The 17,626-nt window shown below is 38.4% G+C and overlaps 1 long non-coding RNA gene across 2 annotated transcripts in view; it reads left to right on the top strand.

Annotated features, from left to right (window-relative positions):
• The first annotated feature begins 432 nt into the window (after positions 1 to 432).
• The window catches only part of LOC125166649 (uncharacterized), a 43,919-nt gene continuing 26,725 nt past the window's right edge, over positions 433 to 17,626 (top strand). Inside the window, exons 1-3 of one of the 2 annotated variants that reach the window (XR_007152481.1) lie at positions 433 to 571; positions 5,167 to 5,246; positions 8,356 to 8,807. This is a non-coding gene — a long non-coding RNA (uncharacterized LOC125166649). Of the gene's footprint in view, positions 572 to 5,166; positions 5,247 to 8,355; positions 8,808 to 17,626 lie in introns of those variants that run through there. The other variant, XR_007152482.1, reaches the window with a different exon arrangement.

The raw sequence follows: 17,626 nt of genomic DNA, 5'->3' as shown, positions 1-17,626 counted from the left end.
CTTTTATCTCTACTATGTTATTCCTTATCTTTGTATTAAGAGTATCACTCATGTTTTCCACTGTGTATCGAGTTCAGTGACTATCTTTATGATATTACTTTAAATTCTCTATCAGACATGTTACTTATATCTATTTTGCTTAGATCACTGGCCATGGCCTTGTACTTTTCTTTGTTTGGGATAACTTTCATTATCTTCTCGTGTTTTCTAAGTCGCTATGCCTGTTTCTGTGTGTGATGAAAGTCAACTATATCTCCCATTCTTATGGATAATGGCCTTATGAAAAAGAGGTTCTGCAGTGCTCTGCCATGTAGTTTCCCCTGTTGCCCACAGCCTGGCTCTTTCAGGAGTGTCTCCAGTGTGTGTTATATGTTCTCTGGTATTTTGTCTTGGCTGCTTTATTTTTCAGGTTAGTCATCTTCAAAGGCTCTCTTTGCTCAATGTGGGCAGTGTTTGGTCCTTAGCCTGAATGTGGCTCATTTTAACTAGGTGTGCTCTGGTCTATTTGTGAACTGAAACCTGTTGTTACCACTATGGACACAGAAGCTCTGCAAAATTCCTACATCAGGAGGTAAGGTGTGAGCAGGGGTTTGGGCTGGTCTTCTGGGGGAGGGTGCCTACTCTAATGGGACTGAGACAAGGGTGACTGGAAGGGTTGTTCTTTTGGAATCCAGGGCTGGGGTTTAGTGTAAGCAAATTAGGTAGGAACTATTTGTCTGTGCTAGTTCCAACAAATGTCTCTCTGTTAATGTTGAGGGGTGGGGGAAGGAAATGCCACAGGCTATTTCCTTTCTTCCTGGAGGGGGTTTCTCTGTGATGCTGCCTCTCTGGGATGTTCTAGTGATGATGTTTTTTTGAAGTGATGGTAAGGTTTGTTGCTAATGGTCAAAAATAATTCTTAAAGATGTCTTTGGTACAAAAAAAAGAGGTGATTTTATGAAAGCGTGGGGACAGGACCCATGGGCAGGAAGAGCTGCCCTGTACCTTGAGGAGAGACTGATTATATACTTGGGAGTTTGGGGAGGTGAAGTCAAGAGGAAGTTTCCAAAGAGATTTTCATATGCTAAAGAAGACTCACAGGATACTGGAGGCCTCCGTATTGTCAAACTAAGGTTTTTTTTCCCTCTAGCAAAATATTAACATTAAGACAGTAAGGCATTCTTGGAGAAATGTTTACCTGCCTCAAGTATTTGTTAATGGGCTGCAGGTTAAAGGAAATTTAATTCTATATGCCCTTTCCTTCTGCCTTTGTATCCCATATCACTAGGAGATGAGTGAATAACCTCCCTACTGTGTGCGTCAGCTACTTTTTAGATCTCAGTTTCCTCACTGTCTGTCAGGGGTTGTTTGTATGCCTTGACTCCAAAAGCAATGCAATGCCCTCTGGGCTCTATCTCAGCCATGGCTTTTGACTTTTAAAACTCCAGACTTTATGCCTACTGGGGCATTTACTATGAGGATTTGTTTTCCCAGTGTGCTCTCCTCTGTGTCAGTCTGTCTCACACCCTTCTCTGCAACCATGGCTCCCTCCCCACTGCAGTAGCCATGATCCACTTCTCTCCCAAACCACATCTCCACACTTCCTACCTTCTTCAACATGGCCTCTTCTCTACCTTTCGTTGTGGAGTTTGTTCTGCCAGTCTTCAAGTCAATTTCTTGGGGCATTTGGGATCATTTGATAGTTATCCAGTTGTGTTCATGGAATGAGGTGAGCCTCGGGTCTTCTTACTCCACAGCCATCTTCCAACTCCTGTTTGTTTTGTTTCTTTTAGCACTTTGAATATATCATGCCAGTCCATTCTATTGTGCAGGGTTGCTGCTGAAGAAAATCTGCTAATAGTCTTGCAGGGGTTTTCTTGTATCTAGAAAATTGTATTTCTTTTCCTGTCTTTAAGATTCTCTTCTTGTCTTTAACTTTTAACATTTTAATTATGATTTGTCTTGATGTGTGTCTCTTTGGGTTCCTCTTATTTGGAACTCTCTGGGCCTCCTTGACTTGGATGTCTGTTTTTTTTCCTAGGTTAAAAAAGTTTTCAACCATTATTTCTTCAGATAAAAATTTTCTATTCATTTATATCTCCCTTCTTCTGGGATCCTTAAAATGCAAATGTTAATCTGTTTGATGTTGTTCCATAAGCCCCTTAAGCTATCTTCATTTTTTAAAATTCTTTTTTCTTTTTGTTTCTCCCATTGGTTGAGTCCCTCTGTCCTGTTTTTTAGTTCACTGATCCTTCCTTCTGCTTCATCTAGTCTGCTATTAAACCCCTTTGGTGTACTTTTCATTTCAGTTATTCTATTCATTTGTTCTGTGACTTCTGTTTGCAATTCCCTATATTTTCTATCTCTTCATTGAAGTTCTCACTGTATTCATCCATTCTTCAGTTTGGTGAACATCTTTATGACCATTACTTTGAACATTTTATCTGGTAAACTCCTTATCTCAATGACATTAAGGTTTTATCTGGGATTATATCATATTCTTTCATTGAGAATGTATTCCTCTGGTTCTTCATTTTGGTTGACATTCATATTTATTTCTATACATTGGAACAAACAGCCACCTCTCTGTCTCAAAGCACTGACCTTGTATAGGAGATGAAATTTATCATTCAATCCTGCTCTCTTTGGTTTTCTCTCAAACTTTTGTGATTTCCAAGTGGCTTATGTTATTTTTCACAGCTCCTTGTAGTTGAGGGTGTGCCAAGATCTATCAGTGTCCCAAAAAGAAGTATCTCAGATACTAAAAGAAATATCTGCATTTAGATTTAGGGTGATTGGAAGTGAGACCCTCAGGCAATAGCTTTATAAAAATGCAAAATATACAGTCCTGTCACATGTTTTAGCCCTATTGCCCCCAAGACCTGGTAATCTGGAGTTGTTCCCTGGGTAGCAGTTACAAAAAGTGGGGCTCCAGACAAACTTATAAGCTATTTTCTGGAAGATACAAGGCAGACAGAGAGAATAAAGATGGCATTCTTCAGCCTATATTCACTGAAAGAACTTGTATAGCCTCTACATGTGTGCCTAGCATGAAGACTGCCACTAAGGCCAAATCTCCAGGACTAACCCATTGGCCTCTTTCCTGAAAGTCTGGGAGTGTGTATTACTATGCTGTTTGTACAGTGCCCTGGAGGTGGCAGCCTATCAAGGGATGTTTCTTTGATTGTTATAGTCCAGGGGACCCAAGAATGCTAGCCCCTCTACCAGTTCCAGGATATCAAAGAGTACCCCCTTTGTGGCAGCTGCAAAAACCAGATCACAAGACATAAACTAGAATACCAAGCATGTATAAGAACTCCTCTTTAATGGATGAGCACTCTGGCACTCTGGATCATGGCAGAGGGAAAGCATGAAGGTAGTGCTCTCCTTCTGAGGTCTCAGGAAAGGTTTACAGTCAGCCCTTAGATCTGCCCCTCAAGCTGAAGCTGTGATGATAAACAAATGGATCTCTTTTCAGAAATATTGAGCTTCTGGGTCAGTGCCTTTCACTGTGTCCTGGTGGTGGTAACTATTTAAGAACTCTTTCTCCATTGGTTATAGTTTTGTGGGATCCATCCATAAGCATAATCATCACTGGTCACGAGAGCCAGATGATGTACAGGTGTCCTCTGGTAGCAGATGAAAAATTAGGGCACCAGAAAAGGATGTAAGCTCCTTTCTGTATGATACTGATGAGCTGTAGTGAAGCAGAAGAAAGCACAAAATTGAATTTATCAGCCTCCATTCCCTGGAAGCTCCTCTGTAGGCTACTCTAAGTGTCCCTGACAACTCTGTGGGATGTTGTAAGTGTACCAAACCAGAAAGCTGCCCCTCAAGCCAAAGCTCCTGGATAAGCAAATAGACCTCTTTCTCAGAAAGACTGGAAGTGTGTTTCAATCTCCTTTCAGTGCAGTACCCTGGGAGTAATAGTCTGCCCCAAACTGTCTCTCTCATTGTTACAGCTTTACGAGACCCAGAAATGAAAGCCCCTTCCTTGACCTCCAGATCCAGGCAATCAAGGAACGCCCCTGGATGGCAGCTGCAAAATCCATATAACTAGACATAAAAATCAGGCAACAGACATGTGTAGAAACTCTCCTTGGGAAGATGGGAGCATTCTGGAACACAGCAGTTGCTCTTCTCCCAACTTTTTTTTAATCCTAAGAACATTTTGCTCTATTAACAATCTCTAAAACTCCCTGTAGGTCAGGTATCTATGGCTACCTCTCCATTGATCATGGTAATTATGGCTTCCTGGATTCTACTCTCTATTACTTTGGGGCCCTGTCATTCCCAGGATGTTATTGAATCCAGTTTGGTGACCCAGTGTGCAGAGAAGGGTTATCACCAAACTTCCTAGTGTTCATGCCCTTCTCACCTGTGCCTTCCTATGCCCTTGGTGCATGTATATCCATTGGGCCTTCTCATGAAAGATAGTCATTTTGTAGCCCTTCGGTTTCTTACCATGTGCCTGTTTCTACGCGTTCCATTCTCTTAGCCTCTTTTTTCCTTCCTCTACATCTACCTACTTTGCTGATATTTAGCCACCAGTTTTCTCTAGTCTTCTCAAAGTCACCTCAGTAGTGAATTAGCTCCATTCTAGGACTCCTGACTAAGATGTTAAATCCCATATCCTAAAAACACACACACACACACAAAAACCAAAAGAAAACAAAAAACAAAAAACAAACCAAAAAATCCCACAAAACTTTAATTATTGCTTATCTGACTTTATAGTCTGAGCCCTTTGATCACACACCCTCAAAATCCATCCCAAGTATACTCCCTTTGCTCCTGGTTGGGAGCCTTTCAATTCTTTAGATGAATAGTCTTTTTCCTCCCTTATCAGGCCCAGCAAATCCCTAACTGGGTTCTGTTAATATTTAATCTTAGTTGTTGTCTTGGGAGCTAGAAGAGGAAAGTGCCTATTGGCTTGTGTATGGGGGTGGGACCTTCTGAGCTCTAACTGGGAAAGGGGAGGGCACCTCTGTAGTCCTGAAAGACAATGGGATCTGTAGAATCACCATCCAAAGGGATCTCCACCCAGATACTCCTGTCATAGTTTTCAGGTTTCCAAGTTTCTCCCCACCAAGGTTCTGACTTGCATATCTCAGACCTGCCTTCACTGGACATTCACACCACTATAGAGATCTAAAACTCTCACAAAGACCCTCTGCTATATTGCAGCTTCCTGCCAACCACAGATGATGAAAATCTCTTTGGAAGCCCTGGGTGAAGCTCTCTGGCTCCTATGCTTACTCATACATGTAAGTAAATCTCACTCTCCTTTTTTTGCTTCAGGACATCAGCTCAACATAGCAATAACTGACCAACTCCACTATCTTTGTCAGCACTGTTCCCTCATGTTTTTCAAATGCTTGTATCATTGCACTTAGCTCAGCAACATTCCACATAGGGTCATTTTCCAAGGCCAACTCCAGTGAAATCTTTAGTAATTGAGCTCCCGTCTTGCATCAGGGTCTATATGTGCCCTTTCCATCAAGGATTGTGTCTTCTTTATCTCATAGCCAGTGTGAGATCCAATCCCAAGCCCTCATTTTGTGTCTCCTTTTTAAATTTTAATATAATTTAATTTAATGTCAAGTTAGCTAACACACAGTGTATACAGTGTGTTCTTGGTTTGGGGAGTAGATTCCCATAATTCATGGCTTACATACAACACCCAGTGCTCATCCCAACAGGTGCCCTCCTCCCTGCCCATCACCCACTCACCCCCATCAACCCTCAGTTTATCCTCAGTTTTTAAGAGTCTCTTATGGTTTGCCTCCTTCCCTCTCTGTAACTTTTCCCCCCTTCCCCTCCCCCATGGTCTTCTGTTAAGTTTCTCAGGATCCACATAAGAGTGAAAACATATGGTATCTGTCTTTCTATGCCTGACTTATTTCACTTAGCATAACACTCCCAGTTCCATCCACGTTGCTACAAAAGGCCATATTTCATTCTTTCTCATTGCCAAGTAGTATTCCATTGTATATATAAACCACATCTTCTTTATCCATTCATCAGTTGATGGAGATTGAGGCTCTTTCCACAATTTGGCTCTTGTTGAAAGTGCTGCTATAAACATTGGGGTACATGTGCTGCTGTGAATCAGCACTCCTGTATCCTTTGGATTAATTCCTAGTAGTGCTATTTCTAGGCCATAGGGTAGTTCTATTTTTAAATTTTTGAGGAACATCTGCACTGTTTTCCAGAATGGCTGCACCAGTTTGCATTCCCACCAACAGTGCAAGAGGGTTCTTATTTCTCTGCATCCTCACCAGCATCTGTTGTTTCCTGAAGTTGTTAATTTCAGCCACTCTGACTGGTGTAAGGTAACAGTGTGGTTTTGATTTGTATTTCCCTGATGATGAGTGATGTTCAGCATCTTTTCATGTGTCTGTTGGCCATCTGGATGTCTTCTTTAGAGAAGTGTCTATTCATGTCTTCTGCCCATGTCTTCACTGGATTATTTGTTTTTCAGGTGTGGAGTTTGGTGAGTTCTTTATAGATTTTGGATACTAGTCCTTTATCCCATATGTCATTTGCAAATATCTTTTCCCATTCCATCGGTTGCCTTTTAGTTTTGTTGATTGTTTGCTTTGCAGTGCAGAATCTTTTTATCTTGATGAGGTCCCAATAGTTCATTTTTGCTTTTAATTCCCTTGCCTTTGGAGACATGTCAAGCAAGAAATTGCTGTGACTGAGGTCAAAGAAGTTGTTGCCTGTCTTTTCCTCCAGGGTTTTGGTTTCCTGTCTCATGTTTAGGTCTTTCATCCATTTTGAGTTTATTTTTGTGAATGGTATAAGAAAGTAGTCTAGTTTCATTCTTCTGCATGTTGCTGTCCAGTTCTCCCAGCACCATTTGTTAAAGAGACTGCCTTTTTTCCATTGGATATTCTTTCCTGCTTTCTCAAAGATTAGTTGGACATACATTTTTGGGTGCAATTCTGGGTTCTTTATTCTATTCCATTGGTCCATGTGTCTGCTTTTGTGCTAACACCATACTGCTTGATGATTACAGCTTTGTAGTAGAGGCTAATGTCTGGGATTATGATGCCTCCTGCTTTGGTTTTCTTTTTCAACATTACTTTGGGTATTTGGGGTCTTTTTGGCTCCATACAAATTTTAAGATCATTGTTCTAGCTTTGAGAAGAATGCTGGTGCAATTTGACTGGGATTGCATTGGATGTGTAGATTGCTTGGGGTGGTATTGACATTTTAACAGTGTTTATTCTTCCAATCCACGAGCATGGAATGTTTTTCTATTTCTTGGTGTCTTCTTCAATTTTCTTCATAAGTTTTCTATCGTTTTCAGCATACAGACATTTTACATCTTTGGTTAGGCTTATTCCTATGTATTTGTGGGTTTTGGTGCAATTGTAAATGGGATCGATGTCTTGATTTCTCTTTCCATTGCTTCATTATTGGTGTGTAGAAATGCCACCGATTTTTGTACATTGATTTTGTATCCTAAGACTTTGATGAATTCATGGCTCAGTTATAGAAACTTTTTGGTGGAGTCTTTCAGGTTTTCCATGTAGAGTATCGTGTCATTTGCAAAACGTGAACGTTTGACTTCTTCTACCAATTTCTTTTTGTTGTCTGATTGCTGAGGTTAGGACTACTCAGATTTCACTTGTTGTTTAATAATAACTAAGACATTACCTGGAAACCTTTTTTTTTAAATATAACCTACCAATCAGTGGTTTGCTGGTGAACTGTCCCTTCAATCAAAAAAGTCCTAATTGGTATCATTTACTGATTTCTGTGATATGAATGTCCCATGATGGCTGGTTCTCAGCTCCCAACGTGATGTGTGGATGTGGAATGGAAGGAAGTGAGCAGCATCTGTCTTGTGAGTGGGTATAGGCCTGCTCCAGGAGAACACTTTTGCCAAACCTATCTGTTTAATTTTTTAAATGTTTTTTTAAGTTTATTTATTTTGAGAGAGAGAAAGCAACAAAGTATGAGTGGGGGAGGGGCAGAGACAGAGGGAGACACAGAATCTGAAGCAAGCTCCAGGTTCTGAGCTGTCAGCACAGAGCCCAATGTGGGGCTCGAACCCATGAACCATGAGATCATGACCTGAGCTGAAGTCGGATGCTTAACTGACTGAGCCATCCAGGGGCCCCTTGCCAAACCCATCTTTGATTGATTGTTTAGTATCCATGTACTGCATTGTCTACCTTTCAGCTGAACAAAAACACAAGCTCACTAGCACAGACACAATATAAATGCACTACACCCTTTAAGTGCTCAGATACTAACACTAATGTTTGGAAAGAGTTATTGTTACCAAGTATCTCCATATATATTTCCCTGTTCAGTCATTACAACTGTCCTGTAAAGTCAGTATCATTTTTTCCTTTTTAGGTTTGGAAGCTGATGCTCAGAAGGGTTCAGTGACTCACCCAGTCAGCCCTGATGCCAAATCGGGGTAAAGCAGTCTTATCTCACTCCATTCGATCCAGTCCTCTTCCCACCTGGCCTCTCTTGATTTTCCTAATGACATGCTGGAGATCATAGCCAGAGTGGGATTGGAAGAATTAGAACATTGACTTGGATCTTTTTTAGGGATAAATTGGTAAACTTCCTGGAATACATTGTTTTTAATCTCCATTTTGTGGATGATAAAGGGATGCAGTAGCTCTTTGTGAGAAAGAACAATCATAACACACACCTGAGGTAGGGAAGGCAGCCAGTGGAAAAGCACAATAAGGCCTCATGCCTGGATCTAAGCCCCTTCCATTTCTTCCCTACTGGGCCCAGCACCATCAGATGGGGCAAGGATAGGCCTCTTCCTCTTTAGAATACTTGAGTATGGACAAAACACCAAGTCTCTTTTCTCTGTTCTTCTTTGCACAGCTGAGAAAGCATGGGATTTTCAAAAGAAATTTTACTTAGACATTACAGAAAAACAAACAATGAGTGAACAAATGCAAAAACCATAAAGGCAAAAAGAGCCTTCAAAGTTTTGACATGGAGACCCACAAAAGCTTACCCTTTCATCAAGCATAGATGCTTATTTAGCAACACACCTTGTCTGACAAGCAGAGCCCTTCCCTTGCAATCCCTGTACCTCTTTACCCTGCCAATTTGTCAAGGAGAGTCCTGCTACCTAAGGGAGAAAGGGTACAAAATGAACGGGGTAGTGCTGTAGCTGGCAAATGCAGCCCTTCTCTCCAGAGGTTATGAGATGCAAAGGGAGTAAGTGGTGGATCACTTTTGTGGAGCACAATGTGTGGGTACCTGGGCTTGGGAGCCAGGTGGACATAGTATAATGCCCAGGTAAAGCGAAAGACTTGGATGAGTCCCTCCATCTTTGGTCAGTAAGATGGAAATAATTATCTTTTCTAAATTGTTATTCAAAAAAAAATTTTAACATTTATTTTTGAAAGAGAGAGATAGAGAAAGAGAAAGAGTGCAAGCAGGGGAGGGGGAGAGAGAAAGGGAGACAGAATCTGAAGCAGGCTCCAGGCTCTGAGCTGTCAGCACAAGCCAGATGTGGAGCTCAAACTCACGGACCGTGAGATCATGATTTGAGCCTAAGTCAGATGCTTAACCCACTGAGCCACCCAGGCGCTTCTGGAAATAACTATTTCTTAACTCTTGCTGGGGGTTGTGAGGACAGAAGGAAATGACACATGTGATGGACTGAGCATAACTCCGGACTCATAATAAGTCCTCAGGATGGGCCATTAATGAATGTCACTAACAACAGCTGATTTGAGCCTGACCTTTCCGGGGGCCCTACCCTAGTTCTTTACAGGGGCAAATGACAACAGCATATCCATGTATATGAATAGGACTTGCATTGGCAAAGGTCTATGAATTCTATGCCTGTAGACTAAAGATACTGGCCCCAGATTCTGTTCTCACTAGGTAGGTTTTCATGACCACCAAGGGAAACATGAGGAAGGAAAATGGAGAGAAGATGGACAAAAGAGGCAAGAAAAAAGAAGAGCAAACCATTCAAGACAGCAATACTGAGTTCCTGGCTTTGGGAATATGTTGCATAATGCCAAAAGCTTGAAGAAATAGAGAAATTGTGCACCTGGAGTTTGCTTTGGGAATATTAAGAATCAAAAATCAAGAAAGCCCAGATATATGCAGCATCTATTGGGGAAGGCCTATACCACCTAGGACTTCCTTTACTATTACTGAAACTTTCCATTTCTTCATTCTGCTTTGTTGCTTTGTTCTTTATACCCTACCTATAAATAAGGAAAAGGGAGTGTTACATGGAATACAGCAATGGTTTTATACTTTTTTGAAAAAAAAACCACTATTTTCCCCCAAATTATGTCTTATACCGTAGACTATAAATGTCAAGAAGGCAAGAGAAATGTCTTTCTTAATTATTGTTGAAATTTCAGTCTTAGAACAATGCCTAGCAGATACTCAAAATACGTTGGTTTAATGAACAAAGAAGAATCCAAATCATAAAGCTGAAAAAATTGCTAATTTGGGACTTCGAATTAAAACTTAGAAATGAAGAGGTTTACTCTCTTCCCATCTCTGGAAGTCATAAAAATGAACAACAACAAACAACAACAAAAAGAAAATGAAGTAGAAAACTTCATCTCTAACTAAATTAGGAAGGAGTTCAATAATATTAAGAATTCCACCAGATAAAATGACATTTTGATCAGCTGAGAATACTATGGTTGCCTCCACACCTTGTACCCATTCTCTCCTCATAACTGGACTCCGGTCTCCTGGCCATGTGGTTTCAGTGGAATTGAACTTTCCTCCCAGCCCAAGCAGAGACTCTGATTATCTTGAGACCATCTCAAACCCCTGGGCTAAGATTATTTGTTCAATTCTGGACACAGAACCCAAGTTAGACCCATAAGGGCCTATTAGACTAATCTCCAATACTTTGGCTGACATACTGGAGAAGCAGTTCATTTCTTTTTCCTTTTGCAAGTAAATGAGAATTATATTGGCCCATATAGTCAGTCAGCCTCTTAAGACCTCCAAAAAAGACCTGCTTGAGAACTCCCAAGATGCAAAGACAAAAAACAGAGAGAAAGTGGTTCATGGTCATGTTGCTTAAGGCCTGGTTAAATCTCATTTGAAGCCAGATATGCCCTTGGATTCATCAGCTGTGGGAGACAATTGACTTTGTTTATTTAGAGCTCTTTCAGTTGGGTTTTCTATAGCTTGCATATGCATCTGAAGTGGAACAATCTCAAAGCTGATAATACACCTCTCAAGATTTTTAGATTGCTCTGAAGGTAAGTGGACTTTGAGGAATCTGATGAAGCTATACTTGAAAATCAAAAGGTGAGAGCATGAATATAGGAGAGGAGTAGTAGGAGACATACAATTTTCCATCTTGAAGACTGGTTAAGGGTGGAGGTCAACACTAGACATTCTTATTTTCTATAAACAGGTTTTTAATCTGGAGAAGCAGCTGGAAGTAAGAAATTGTTAACCAGAGTCATGGGAGCAGAGAAAAATCAATGTTAAATTATTATCAATGTTAAACCTAATACCTTTTGAGCTATGAGGCATCTCTGGAAATCACTGTCCAGCTGCTGTTGGGAGATCATTTTACTTCAATAAAGTGAAGACTCCAAATATAAGGAAAGAATTATGTCCACCAAGTGGTAGATTTTGTGGAAAAAGCACTTAGTGACAATAGAACTAATTGGACGCTATTGACTGATTGGAAGCTAATACTCTCTGCCCTCCTAATCTTTTTTTTTTTTTTTTGAGCAAATAGAAGGTACAGACAAACCCATCCCAATAAAAATGAGTAATATGCAGAAGGGATATGAAATAGACCATGTGCACAAACATCGCAAATTTTTAAGTGAAAGTAAATGATAATTACACGCAAAGAAGAATACACTTAAAAAGAAAACTCATTGAAGGTAAAAAAAGAAAATTTTAGGAAAATATTTCTCTGTACTCTCAAATTGAAAAGTGAATAGATTCTTTTTGGCAGTTGGGAAATTGTTTGTTTGTTTTAAGTAAGCTTTAAGCCCCAACATGGGGCTCAAACTCACAATCCTGAAGTCAAGAGTTACATGCTCTACTGATTGAGCCAGCCAGGCGCCACCAGTTGGGAAGTACTTTAAAAAAGAGATTTAGAGGATATAAAATGAGATTGCAAAACTCCGAAAGGCAGTCAGTGATAACAATATAATTCTTACTGGGAAAAAAAAATTGTTAGTTTAGAAAAATATTAGAATATATATCACTGAACACAGTGTCAGTAATATGAGGAAATCACCCAACAAAGTTAAATAAAAAGAGATTCCGATTCCTGGGTGGCTCAGTAGGTCAAGCATCCGAGTTTTACTCAGATCATAATCTCTGGGTTCACCAGTTCAAATCCCAGCTTAGCCTCTGTGCTGACAGCTCAGGGCCTGGATCTACTTCAGATTCTGTGTCTCTTCTCTCTGCCCTTCCCCCACTCATGCTCTAGCTCGCTCTCCCTCAAAAATAAATAAACATTAAAAAAATTAAGAAAAGGGATCATGACTAGACAAAAATGAAAGATATCTAAAGCAAGACAGAAAAAATTAAATTGAGTGAGTTAGTGTTCCCGAGGAAATGAAGAGAATAAACAGAAAAGTAAAAGTACTCAAATATAATAGAATGAAACATTTCTAAAATAAAAACAAGAACTGAAACTGCAGGCACACTTCGTACTGGGTAAAAATTGATACAGAATTATTAACACTGAGTCATACCTTAGTAAACTTATTGAGCTTTAAGGATAAAGAGCAAATGCTGTAGACATCCAGGAAAAAAGGAAGTCACTTATCAAGATGAGCCTCAAACTTCTCTAGAGGCAGACACAGTGCTTTAAGATAAAGTAAAAAAAAATATTCAAGAATTCTGAAGGAGGAAAAGTTCGACCTGAGAATTTTCTACCCAGTCAAATGTTAATTCATCATCTAAAAACTTAAGCATATAATAGTCATGAAAGATTTTTGAAAAAATATTTGACAATTGTATTTATTCTACTAAGAGAAGAATCAAAATAAAGAACTAAGAAAATTACATTACATATAAGTATAGGGATAATAATATCTATTTAATAGGATCAAATCAATACTTCCAAATTGTTAAAACCTTTAAGTTTTTAGAGTAGTTTTATGTTTATAATAAAATTAAGAAAAAGGCACAGAGACTTCCCATATATCCCTTGTTCCCAAACATGCATGGCCTCCCCTATTATCAACATCACTAACCAGAATGGTACATTGTTTTCAACCAAGGGTAAGCCTACATTGACACAACATAACCACCCAAAACCCATAGTTTACCTAAAAGTTTACCCTGGACATTGTATATTCAATGTATTTAGAAATGTATCCATCATAGGGTATTTTCACTGCCCTAGAAAAGCTTTACACTCTGCCTATTCTTCCCCACCCTCCCACCCTCTGGGAACCACTGATGTTTTTACTGTCTCCACAGTTTTGTCTTTTCCAGAATGTCTTATAGTTGGTGGAATCATACAGTATGTGGCATTATCAGATTGACTCCTTTCACTTACTAATATGCATTTAAGTTTCTTTTATGTGTTTTCATGGCTTGGTAACTCATTTCATTTCAGTGCTGAATAATATTTCACTGTCTGCATGTGCCATTTATTTATCCATTCATTTACTGAAGGCCATCTTGGTTGCTACTAAGTTTGACAATTATGAATAAAGCTGCTTCAAATATCCATGTGCAGGTTTCTGTGTAGATATAAATTTTCAACACTTTTGGGTAAATACCAAAGAGTGTGATTGCCAGATTGTATAGAGAAGTAGTTTTATAAGAAACCCTAAACTGTCTTACAAAGTGGTTGTACCATTTCACATTTCCATCAGCAAAGAATGAGAGTTCTTGTTGTTCCATATCCAAATGCTATTGTCAGGTGTCCCAGATTTTGGATGTTCTAATAGGTGTGCAGTGGTATCTCATTGTTTTAACTAACTCTGTTTATGTCAAAGAAGTTATCAAGAAATGAGAAATAATAAGCTTTAAAACTGAGATAAATTCATAGAATATAAATATTGTGATTCCTCATAGAATAAAATTAATCATAATGTAATTTAAATATCTGGAAATACAGAGTGAAAAGAAACCTAGGAAAAAATTTAAGTGTTTTCATGTCCTCATATGTAATATCAGAGAATCAATGAAAATTATATTTAATTAATACAACTTTATTTTAAAATCCAAAGTTAAAAAATACTTAAAAGGTAAATGAAAGATAATCTAGATTCTTTTGGTGACCATGGAATTTGAAATCAGGGCATATGGATTTTGTATATTTCCAGTTTTCAGCATATTTCTGTATTTATTTTCATTACACAGACATGAGAAACTCATGATACATACAGATAATTAGTTGTAATTGATTTTTTAAAAAATTTTAATGGCTAGTCTTGGAATCTCAAGGTACTCTAAATGTGTCAGGTTGAATAACTAAAAACAGACCACAATTGCTCTCATTTCTAAATAGACAAATACACAGTTGAGAAGGAATCAGTGAGCAGATTCCTCAGACAATTAACATCTGTATTATTTGACAGAAAAAAAAAAACGCCTTTCAAATATACATAGAGTGACTATGCGGGCTGCCATAAACAAAATACCACAGACTGGGTAGCTTAAGCAACAGGTATTTATTTTTTCACAGTTCTGAAGATGAGAAGTCTAAGATCAAGGTGCCATCATGGTTTGTGTCTAGTGAGAGTTCTTTCCTTGGCTTGCTTCCATCTTGCTGTGTGCTCACAGGGCTTCTCTGTACCAGTGGGAAGACAGAAAGTTCTCTGGTGTCTCTCATTTTCTTGTAAGGACACCAGTCCTATAGGATCAGGGACTACCCTTGTGACCTTCTTCAGCCTTAGCTACCTTCCGATCTCTAAAGAGAGTCACCTTGTGGGTTAGGACATATGAATCTCAACATGTGAATTTTGAGGGAAGAAAATTTAGTCCATAGTACCTAGTAATAGTTTAATATGTTCCATGGTATCTTTTTCAGAAATCTCAAATACTTCAGATTAACCTCTGTCAAGTTTACTGAGAATTAAAAATTTATTTTATTTATGTTATGGACATTAACTCAAAATAGAATTCACACAACAGGGAATTGTGGGGGCGCCTGGGTGGCGCAGTCGGTTAAGCGTCCGACTTCAGCCAGGTCACGATCTCGCGGTCTGGGAGTTCGAGCCCCGCGTCAGGCTCTGGGCTGATGGCTCAGAGCCTGGAGCCTGTTTCCGATTCTGTGTCTCCCTCTCTCTCTGACCCTCCCCCGTTCATGCTCTGTCTCTCTCTGTCCCAAAAATAAATAAACGTTGAAAAAAAAAATTAAAAAAAAACAGGGAATTGTGAATGTATACTGAATTATGTCAGCTTATTAATTAGATCAGCAAAACACATAGAGCCAATTTATAATATTTTAGCTAGTAGAGATTCCTTATCCCTTAAAAGTAGTGATTTATTGTGCATTAAAATGTTTGGTTTAGAATCTTACTTTTTGACAACCAAAGAACTTGGTTCACTTCTCATTAAATAAATAAAATCCTGAGAATAACTATTTCATGTTATATAACTGAAATTTTTATAATAGAAAACTGTACCTAATCGCTATTAGAAAAAGAAAGATGTTACATGCATAAAAATTGGATTAGAACAGGTAAAGTTATCATTGTCTACAGATCATATAATTATAAACATGAGTAAAGAAAGAGAACTAAGTGCACTCACTGGTGGTAGGAATACAAAATAGTGCAGCTGCTATAAAAAATGGTATGGTGGGTGCACCTGGGTGGTTCAGTTGGTTGAATGACTGACTCTTGAGTTCAGGTCATGATCTCACGGTTTGTGACCCCACATCAGGCTCTGCACTGACAGCATGGGGCCTGCTTGGGATTCCCTCCCTCTCTGCCTGTCTCCCACTCTCACTCTCTCTCTCTCTCTCTTAAATAAATAAACCTTAAAAAATGGTATGGTGATTCCTTAAAAAAATCCTTACTATATTATCCTGCAATTTCACTTCTGGGAATATATCCAAAAGAATTGAAAGTGGGAAGTCACACAGATATTTGCACACTCATATTCATAGCAGCATTATTCACAATAGCCAAAGGTGGAAGCATCCCAACTGGTCATTGATAAATGAATGGATACACAAAATGTGGTATTTGCATACAATAAAATATTATTTGGCCTTAAAAAAGAATAAAATTCTGATACATGCTATACCTTGGATGAGTGTTAGGACATTATGTTCAGTGCAATAAGCCAGGCACAAATGGGCATATACTGTATGACTCTATTTACATGAGGTTTCACACTAGAGTAGTCAAATTCTTAGAGTCAGAAAGTAGAATTGTGGTTTCCAAGTCTAGCAGAAGAGAGTAATAGAGTTAATGGTAAATGGATATGAGTTTCAGTCTTGGAAAAGTTCGAGACAGCTCATGATGATAGTTGCAGAACTCTGTGAATGCCATGAAACTATACAGTTAAAAATGGTTAATATGCTAGGTTATATGTGATTTATATTTTATTGCAGTTGAACAAAAAAAGAAAAGTAAGAAACTGTTATCAATACCACTCCATTCCCCCAAATTCAGAATAATACTTGGGTATACGATTAATATGTAAAAGTCAATAGCCTTCATATATATAAAAGCAAACACACAAAAAACAAAAACAAAACAAAGCTCCCAAAACCAAAAAAAGAAAAAAAACCAGAAATTATAATCAAGGGCCTATTTTTAAAATTTTGTTTTGTTGTCACTTAATATGCATTACATAAAATTTACCACCTTAATCACTTTTTTGTGTGTAATTCAGTGACATAAAGTATATTCACAATGTGTACAACCATCACTATTATCCTTCTATAGTACTTTTTCATCATCCCAAACAGAAATTCTATACTTATTCAATAATAATTACCCATTCCACCCTTCTCCTATTGCCTGGCAACCTCTATTCTACTTTATGTCTCTATGAATTTGCCTAGCCTGAGTACTTCATATAAGTGGAACCATAAAATACTTATCTTTTTTGTCTGCTTTATTTCATTTAGCATTTTCAATTTTCATCCATTTTGTAGCATGCATCAGACTTGTCTTCCCTCTTAGACTGAATAATATTTCATTCTCTATATACATATTTTGATTACCCATTCATCCACTGATGGATATTTGGATTTTTCCACTTACTGGATACTGTGAATAAACTGCTATGAATATCACTACAATTGTCTTGGTCCCTGGTTTCAATTCTTTTGGGTATATTGCTAGGAGTGGAATTGCTGGATCATATGGTAATTCTATTTTTAATTTTGTAAGGAACCATCAAACTGTTTTCTACAGCAGTTGTACCATTTTACATCCCCATCAAAAACGTACACAAGTTCCAATTTCTTCACAAATTTGCCAACTCTTGTTATTTTGTTTTTGTTTTGTTTTCTTTTGTTTTGTTTTGAATAGCTATCCTAGTGGGTGTGAGATAGTCTCCCATTGTTATTTTGATTCGTATTACCCTAATGATTACTGATATTGAGCATCTTTTCATGTACTTAGCCATTTGTGCATCTTCTTTAGAGAAATGTCTATTTAAGTGTCCATTTTCTAATTGAGTTGTTTGTTTTTATTTTTATGGAGTTGTAGGA

The sequence above is a fragment of the Prionailurus viverrinus genome, chromosome B2, assembly GCF_022837055.1.
Source record: "Prionailurus viverrinus isolate Anna chromosome B2, UM_Priviv_1.0, whole genome shotgun sequence".
Taxonomy (NCBI): domain Eukaryota; kingdom Metazoa; phylum Chordata; class Mammalia; order Carnivora; family Felidae; genus Prionailurus; species Prionailurus viverrinus.
This window is presented reverse-complemented; position numbering and strand designations above follow the sequence as displayed.